The sequence below is a fragment of the Malus sylvestris genome, chromosome 7, assembly GCF_916048215.2.
Source record: "Malus sylvestris chromosome 7, drMalSylv7.2, whole genome shotgun sequence".
Lineage (NCBI taxonomy): Eukaryota > Viridiplantae > Streptophyta > Magnoliopsida > Rosales > Rosaceae > Malus > Malus sylvestris.
In genome coordinates, this window is record NC_062266.1 from 19,143,898 (window position 1) to 19,153,337 (window position 9,440).

Consider the following 9,440-nt stretch of genomic DNA (forward strand, 5'->3'; position numbering starts at 1 on the left):
TAAAACACTTAACACTTAACTAGACTTAAAAGACTCAACACAAGTTCACAAGACTCAAAATAAGCTAAAAACACTCAAAACTGCCTAAAAACACAAACTGGGCAGATTTGGACTCTAAACACAATTTTGGACGAATTTTAGTTTTTCCTTGACTCAAAACACTTAAAAACACAATCTAAACAGATTCTAACTAGTTAGACACTCTAAAGTAAAGGGGGATTTGGTTTTGGACGAAAATAAAGTAAACAAAACAAGAACTAAAACTAGGCAGATTTGCACGAATTTGGTGGAATGAGATGGATGATGGACTAGCTAGGAGGTCTTTCTCCACACATGACATACTTGCATAGAAAACAATATCCAATTGCTTTTTCAATGAACCATGAACCTCAACACCCCAAGTTAATTAGGTACGCTTAAATTAACCCTCAGATTTTCCTTAAGTCATTGAATTGAATGGAAATAGCGCATCACAATCAAATTATTCCTTAAAAGTTCCCTACATGAAAGCGCATAATAGAGAAACAATCAAAGATCATTAAGTTCTATGAAAATCATAAGTGTTGACAAAGCATTCATAACTATGAAAGCGCATGATGCTTATGCCAGGAATTTACTTAACATGATTGCGACTAACAACCTTTACTACTTATGAATATAAGTTCATAACGATTAGGTGAAACTCCCTTATATCTTAGCATTAGATTTATGCATGCAAATTAAGTGTGCACTCTCAACTTACATACATAAACAAGTTTTAATTCAAAAAGATAAATAAATTGAATTCACAATTCATGAAATCACAACTAGATGTAATCAAATCATATTGCAAATATAGCCATGGTTTTGAAATTCCCCCTAGCTAAGAGCGGTTTAATTCCTCATACTCACAAAACAAAGATTATTGAATTTAAACATTGAAAACAAAAGAAAGATTACACCAAAACGTTCCAGCAACTCCAATTCGAATGGCAGGCACATCCAAGGCTCTCCTCCTTCTTCCTTGCTACGGCACAAGGTGTGGTTGGTGGTTTTGGGGGTGATGGATGATGTATTCTTGCTTAGGATGATGAATGATGGCTGATGAGCGTGAAAAGTTACGGCAGATTGTATGTAGAAGTGAATGGATTGAATGAATGATGTAGAATGGTGTCTAGGGTTGCGGCAAAGGTGTTTCTGAATGGCATGAAGGGTGGTCACGAATTTGTGGCTGAAAAAATTATATTTATAAGCTAGGGTTTTCACAAAATCTGATGGGAAAAGGTTAGGGTTTTGCAGATAAAAGGCTTGGCCCATCCAAGGGAGAAAAGAGTTAGGGTTTGTGCAGATTTTTAGGCTTCTAGAAGTATTAGGTGAGGCACAACCCTAGGGGAGATAGATTAGGGTTTAAACTTAGCAGAAATAAAGGATTAGGCCATAGGGTTTGCGGCAAAGATGTATAAATCCACTAAGGAAAGGGTTTGGCCGAATTAATTTCAGAAAAGGATTTGTATAACCCAAATCCATAAGGAATAAGGCTAACAAAATCAGAATCCAAAGGGAATTGGATGAGGGAAGGCACGACAAGGGTTGAATGGAATGGAAATTACTTGCAAGGCAAGAATAGAAACTTTCAAGAATGGAAACTTCCAACTTTAGAAACTTTGGCTTCCAATTCTAAACTCTTTGTTCTTCATTTTCATTTCTTCATTTCTTTCATCTCATTATTCATTCCTAGCCTCCTTTGATCTTCAATTTCGTCCATCTACTTAGCTCCAAGCATGTGACATCCATTTATGCCCAAAATTGCTCCAAAATGCACCTCTTTGCATACTTTGTCCTTAGAACCTGAAATTGCACGAAAATGACTCTAAACACTAAAATAACTAAGGAATAACAAAATAAATGCATAAGAACAAGCTAACTAAGTCGCATAAATATGCTCATATCATTCACTCAAACCATTGGAGCAGATACGTATACTCTCACTAAAAATGGGGTTTTTGTGGGAAAAGGGATATGCTACTGATGGGATGTTTAAATTAAATGTTGATGAAATGTCTACTTCTACTTACATGTTGTCTTCTTTTAATACTTGGCATGCTAGACTTTGTCATGTTAACAAACACTTGGTTAAGAACATGAGTAATTTAGGTTTTTTTACCTAACTTATCATTGAATAATTTGAAAAATGTGAATATTGTAGTCAAGCTAAAATCACTAGAACTTCACATAAATCTGTCAATAGAGAATCTGAACCACTTGATTTAATTCATTCTGATATATGCGAATTTGATAGAGTGCTAACTAGAAATGGAAAACGTTATTTTATTACCTTTATTGATGACTGTTCGAATTACTGTTTTGTCTATCTTATGAAAAATAAAGTGACGCTATTGACATGTTCAAAATTTTCTTGACTGAAGTTGAAAATCAATTTAATTGTAAGATTAAAAGATTTCGTAGTGATAGAGGACAAGAATATAAATCTACTGAATTTGTTAATTTGTTTAAGTCTCATGGAATTATTCATGAAACTACTGGCTCCTTATTCTCCTGAAATGAATGGTAAAGCGGAAAGAAAAAATCGAACTCTTTGTGAATTGACTGTTGCTACTTTGCTTAGTTATGGAGCTACTTCTTATTGGTGGGGTGAAATTGTGTTGATTATATGTTATGTGTTAAATAGAATCCCTAACTCAAAAAGAAATATTTCTCCTTACGAAATTTGGAAAAATAAGAAACCAAATGTGTTGTTTTTTAGAACTTGGGGCTGTTTAGCTTATGTTCGTAAACCTAATCCAAAAAGATCGAAATTGACTAGTAGAGCATATGAATGTGTTTTTATTGGTTATGCATGTAATAGAAAAGCATATAGATTTTATAATTTGAAAAACCATGTCATAATTGAGTCACTTGATGCTGATTTTTATGAGAATAAATTTCCTTTTAATCTTCGAAATAGTGGGGGTTATAATTCTTCTAAAATTTATGAACCTACTATTGTAGAACATAGTCAATCTGCATTAGAACCTAGGAAAAGTAAAACAGCTCGAATAGCTAAAGATTTTGAGCCTGATTTTCATGTATATAACTTACAAGAAGATCCTAATACAATTCAAGAAGCTTTAACTTCTTTAGATGCAGATTTGTGGCAAGAAGCTATAAATGATGAAATGGACTCCTTAGAGTCAAATCAAACTTGGCATTTGGTGAATCTTCCACCTGGTTGCAAAACAATAGGTTGCAAATGGATTCTTAAAAGAAAATTAAAACCTGATGGTTCAGTTGAAAAATTTAAAGCCCGACTTGTTGCCAAAGGCTATAGACAAAGAGAAAATATCGATTTCTTTGATACTTATTCACTTGTGACTAGAATAACTTCTATTCGTGTATTGTTTGCTTTAGCTTCTATTCATGATCTTGTTGTGCACCAAATGGATGTTAAAATAGCTTTATTAAATGGTGAATTAGAGGAAGCAATATATATGGATCAACCAGAGGGTTTTATTATTCCAGGACAAGAAAATAAAGTTCGCAAGTTAGATAAGTCACTTTATGGATTGAAACAGGCTCCTAAACAATGGCGTGCGAAATTTGATAGTTTGGTTACTTCGAATGGTTTTAAAATAAATGAAAGTGAATGCATCTATTATAAGTCTGAAAATAATATATGCACTATAATATGCCTATATGTGGATGATCTGCTTATTTTTGGTTCAAATATTTATGTTGTAAATAATGTCAAAACTTTGTTATGTGCTAATTTTGATATGAAAGACTTGGGTGAAGCTAGTGTAATACTTGGTATGAAAATAACTAGGTCCAAACATGGGTTCTCTTTAGATCAATCTCACTACATAGAATTTTTTTTAAGAAAATATAATTATTTTGATTGTAAACCAGCATGTATTCCTTATGATCCTAGTGTAAAATTGTTCAAGAACACTGGTGACAGTGTTAAACAATTTGAGTATGCGAGCATCATCGGTAGTCTTTGTTATACTACTAATTGCACTAGGCCTGATATATCTTATGTCGTAGGAGTTTTATGTAGGTTTACTAGTAGATCCAGTTTGGAGCATTGTCATGCTATAGAGAGGCTTATGAGATACCTTAAAAGGACGATGACTTTCAGATTACACTATGAGAAGTTTCCTGCTGTCCTAGAAGGTTACAGCGACGCTGATTAAAATACCCTTTCAGATAACTCTAAAGCCACTAGTGGATATATTTTTAGTATTGGTGGCGGGGCTGTGTCATGGAAGTCAAAGAAATAGACTATCTTGGCTCAGTCTACTATGGAATCAGAATTAATAGCGCTAGCTACGACAAGCGAAGAAGCAAGATGGTTAAGAAACCTACTGTCAGATACCCTTTCATGGGAGAAACCGATTCCAGTAGTTTTGATCCATTGTGATAGCACAAAGACAATAGCTAAAGTGCAAAACCGTTATTATAAAGGGAAAAGGCGACAAATACGCCGTAAGCATAGCACTGTAAGAGATTACCTCTCTAAAGGAGCTGTAAAAGTGGATCATATACGATCTGAAGAAAACGTGGCTGATCCTTTGACAAAAACCAACATATAGACTGGAGATCCCAAGAAATAGGTTCAAAGGGTAATAACAAGTCACAAGTGATGTGAGTGAAGTCTTGGTAATTTTAATTTGGAATATTATTCCATGTCCATCCCTAAGAAGCATGACATCCTGAAGCGTTTTCTAGGTTGAGATATTTTTTCTCTTAGTAAGGTCTACACTCTATGTTGAGTGGGATATCTAGCTGTAGGAATATCCTTGATAGTCTTACCTATGTGAATGTGGAAGTGAGGCCGCTTCCTATGAAATCTTAGGCAAGTTTCTAGAGCGTTCACTATACTGGGATACAAGCACATGGCTGTAAGGTGCTGGCTTTTTGAACTTCACCTTAATAAAGTTATGTGTGTGGTGTTGTCAGAGATAGAGTTCAAAACTACAAGTTACTCTAGTATAATTTGGATCACTAACACTATGTACATGTTCAAGATGAGAAACACCTTTACTTATGCATAGCTTTATAATATGTTGCTTGATTTACGGTTTTAAACAAAAAGAAGTGGGGAATTGTTGGAGTAAATATGTTTTTATTTAAAATATATTTATATTTTGACTTATTACAAACATTGAATATAAAATGCAAATTGTAATAAATTATTATTAACCTATAATTTGATAAGAGAACTTATTATTAACCTATGATTTGACAAGGATCACTCTCCACAAAAAGGAAACGTGAGAAAGCTTCTCACCTTCAAGATGGGATTCCTCTCTAAAGACAAAGATCAAGTCTATATAAATAATTTTGTTTTGTTATGATCCGTACGCTTTGTTTTCTTCAGCTTTAATTCCTTGCAATTTTGAATGATTTGTACGTTTTGATTTATTTTGCTTTAATTTCTTGCAGTTTTCAATGATTTATTATTTAGCCCTGCAACGGTTATTTCATCCACCTATATATATTGATCCCATGTACGAAGGAAAGTACTGAATAGAAAAACAACATCTTATATTTTAAAAAATTGAGTTCTGACAGCAACATATTGAGAGGGTGTGAGTTCGAAGGTTCTTTCACTGTGCAAGGAAGAACTTTATCAGAAGAAAAAGGTTATGGGCTGTTTTATCCTGGGGACGACGTGGTGTTTGTGAATTGCTTGCACACTTTGGGCAAAGCTGCGAAACGTCTTAAAGAGAGCGACTTATTCCGTGACTCATCCCAAGAATCATTCACCGATCAAGGCTTCTACATTTTTCGGGTAACTTTGTTCCTTTCTATTTCAGTTTACAACACAAAACCTTTGAAAATTAGGGTTCTGAAATTGTGTTTATATAGCACTCGGAACACTTTGCGCGACGAACAAATCCGTCGCACAAACTGCATTGTTCTTCGCGAACGTGTTATAAATGCGCTCCAAATGGGAGCATTTGAAGGGCATTTGATAGTTTCAGTGAAACATTGCGTGACGAATATGTGGAAATATTTGTTGCGCAAACATTTGGCGGCAATTTGTTTTCCGCATTTTCTTGCGCAACGACAACAAGTGTTTGTTGCACAAAGTATATACATTTTTTTTTCCTTTCCTGCCATTTTTGTGCGATGAATATTTTTTTTGTCGCACAAGTGCCTCTTAGGCGACGAAATTTGTTTCGTCGTGCAAAATCTTTTCGCTCAAGCTGTCTTTTCTACTAGTGTTAGTTTTTCAGTATCATCATCTAACTTGACTTCAAAATACTAGTACAACTTAGCGAAAGCCATTCCATAAGGTAATGATTTTTTTTTTCCTTTTGGGCACATCATTCATTTAATGAAACACTATGAATGGAAAGTTCAACTTTTTTTCCGTTTGTAATAGCCCACATCACATACACATCAAGATAAGAAACATTGTATCTTCCGCCAAATCGGGGCATAAGAATGTTTATGATCATATGGTTCAAAAGTCTAAATTCTGAGGTGAAATCACATGCCTCAGGTCGCTACAAAAAAATATCTTCCCTTCCAGTAAACTTTTCAACTCTTCATCGAAGTTAAAATCCTCAATAGACATTCCTTTGTGAGTTTGGCAATGTTGCATACCAAACTCATGAATTGAATAAATCATAGCCAACACAGAGGGATTAACAACAATATCAACACCATTTACTTTAGAAGTTAGTGTTGTACCTTCAACATTTATCTGTAAGTTAGCAAAGAACATCCTCAACAACTGTGTATACAACTTCCTCTATTTGCACAAAATCGCTTAGTAATTGATTGTTGAACCAAACTTGAATTTCTCAAAGAATGAGTATTGAACAATCCTACCTAGCACAAAAGGCTAAATGCTGATAGGGTTGGTGTATTTCACGCTGCAATAAGCATTTCTAAACAAAATCTCGTAAAAAACAACCACTTGCTCACCAACCATTGTGAGGAGTGAGAATGGGGATTGGGTCACCTAATCTGCCCTACCCAATCTTCATTCTCGTTCCTCACATATCTCAACCCCTTCAATTTCCCTTATTCTCAAATTTTGAATCCTTCAGTCAACCTAATATGTCTTTATATCAGTCGACCTAATCTACCTTGACCCAATCCTTATTCTCGCTTCTCACAATGGCTAGTGAGCAAGTGGTAGTTTTTTATGATATTCCGTTCAGAAATGCTAACTGCAACCTAAAGTACACCAACCATTTCAACAATCAGCCTATTGTGCTAGGTAGGATCATTTAATACCCATTCTTCAAAAATTTAAGTTTGGTTACAAGAATTGGTTCAACAATTAGTTACTATGCAATTTTGTGCAACTGGAGGAAGTTGTATACACATGGTTAGTGAGGATGTTCTCTACTAACTTGCAGATAAATGTTGAAGGTACAACTTTAATTTTGAGAGTAAATGGTGTTGATATTGCTGTTAATCCCTACGTGCTGGCCATGATTGATTCGATTCCCTAAGTCTGGTATGTAACATTATCAAACTCACAAAGGAACCTCTGTTAAGGGTTTAATTGTCATGGAGATTTGAAAAAGTTTACGAGAAGGGAAGAAATTTCTCAGTATTGGCCTGAGGTTTTTGATTTCACCTTAAAATTAAGACTCTTACATCATATGATTATAAACATTTTTCTGCCCTGATATGGCAGAAGAAAAAATGTTTCTTATCTTCATGTGTTTGTGATGTGTGCTATTGCAAATTGGAAGGAGAACTTTCCATTCATGATGTTCATCACATGAATTATGTGCTCAAAAGGAAGAAAACATCTTTGCCTTATGGAATGCCATTGACCAAGTTGTTCTAGTGTTTTGAAGTCAAGTTGGATGAGGAAACTAAAAAGAAGACTGCCAAGCGTAGTGATTTTTATATTAAAGCAACAATGCATAGGCTTGGATATAAGTTGAAGAATAATCAATGGGTACCTAAGTCTAAGACTAAGAGAGCTATAGCTAATAGGGAAGTAGATGAAGAAGAGGACTAGCCTAAAGAGACATACTCTTACAACTGAAGCTTCCACTTCTCAACAAATTCCAACTGAGTTGTATTGTTTTGCTACAAAAGATGAAAGTTGACATTTAGACCTTAAATGCAAATAAACCCATTGGAGTATCTTAGTGTCCTTATTAAACTCCTGCTTTCATTTCCCAGCAAATTTCAACTAAGATCATTGCTTTGTTGCAAGAGATGAAAGATTTCATTCAGACCTTGAAGGCCGATCAACCCATTTCTACACCATCATCATCTCTTGCTATCTCTCCAGAAGTTATTTTATATTTAGATGAAATAAGGAATGACATTGAGTTAATCAAGGTTAGAGTGGATGTTTTTCAACGTGATTTGGAAGAAATTAAAAGTGATGGCGTGTCTTAAAGTAGAAGTCAAGAGTTGCAGCATTCTACCTAAAATGGTAATCAAGTTGTTCAGGCTGGATTTCTGGACCTGGTTCATTGCACAGCTCCTCGAGGAAATGGCTCTTTCTTGCTTGTCGGGCAAGATCTTGTTGCTTGGTGTACTATCTTGCTACTTGGTGTACTGTAAGACGAGTTTATAGTTAGTCTGAAGGGTGCCTTTATGGGGCCTTTGGTGTAGGCCTTGAGGCTCACAAACCAAACTAACAAGGATTTGAGCGTGCCACTGTTATCTTTATATAACATATTGTAGAATAGAAGTGAATTAAGTTGGTTACTTGTGTCCCAAATTACTTAGATTTCTTGTTTATCAAAGGATTGTCACAGATGAGTTAAGTCTGCATTAAATTCTTTTCTTGCCTTGTAAATAAGGATTTTTAATTCATAGTTTTGTATGTCTAAAATGAAAGGGGTTCAAGGCCCTTCCAACTGTCTCCTCAATCAAAGTTTATTTTAATGAAAACATACTTAACAATTTAACTAGATTCAAATATAAAGGAAACTCTTAAGTAGAAAACAGTTGAAAGTGACTTAAATACATGAAGAAAAGTACATTAAACGACATCTCTACTAAATGTAAGTACAATGAAGAGAGACTTGGGCAAGATTTAACCTTATTGGGCAAGGTTCAACTTCTTACAGTCACTTCTCTTTATGTTTATAGAGGTTTGTATGTGATGAAGGATGAAAAGTAAATAGGTTTTACAGAGGGAATCGATACTACAACACTAAGGGAAGGTAGTAGAGCTTCTAATATCGACAAAAGATGACTTTCTATGAGGGAACTACAGCTAAAGGGACTGGATATGGACAAAATTTAGCTTTCTGGGTACGAACTGGCTTGAGAGCAGAGTTTGTATGTCTTTTGGTTGGTTGGTTGTCCTTGTCTCTAGTGTCTCTTTTTCCTTTTATAGACAAAATTTGGCCTGACTGTCTCCACTTTGACTTCAGTTAATGGCTTTCAAAGGGCAGTGAGTCATCACTTATTTATTTGTTATGCCCTTGAAAAGGGCTTTTTGGTTGGAGGTGAGTTGGTCT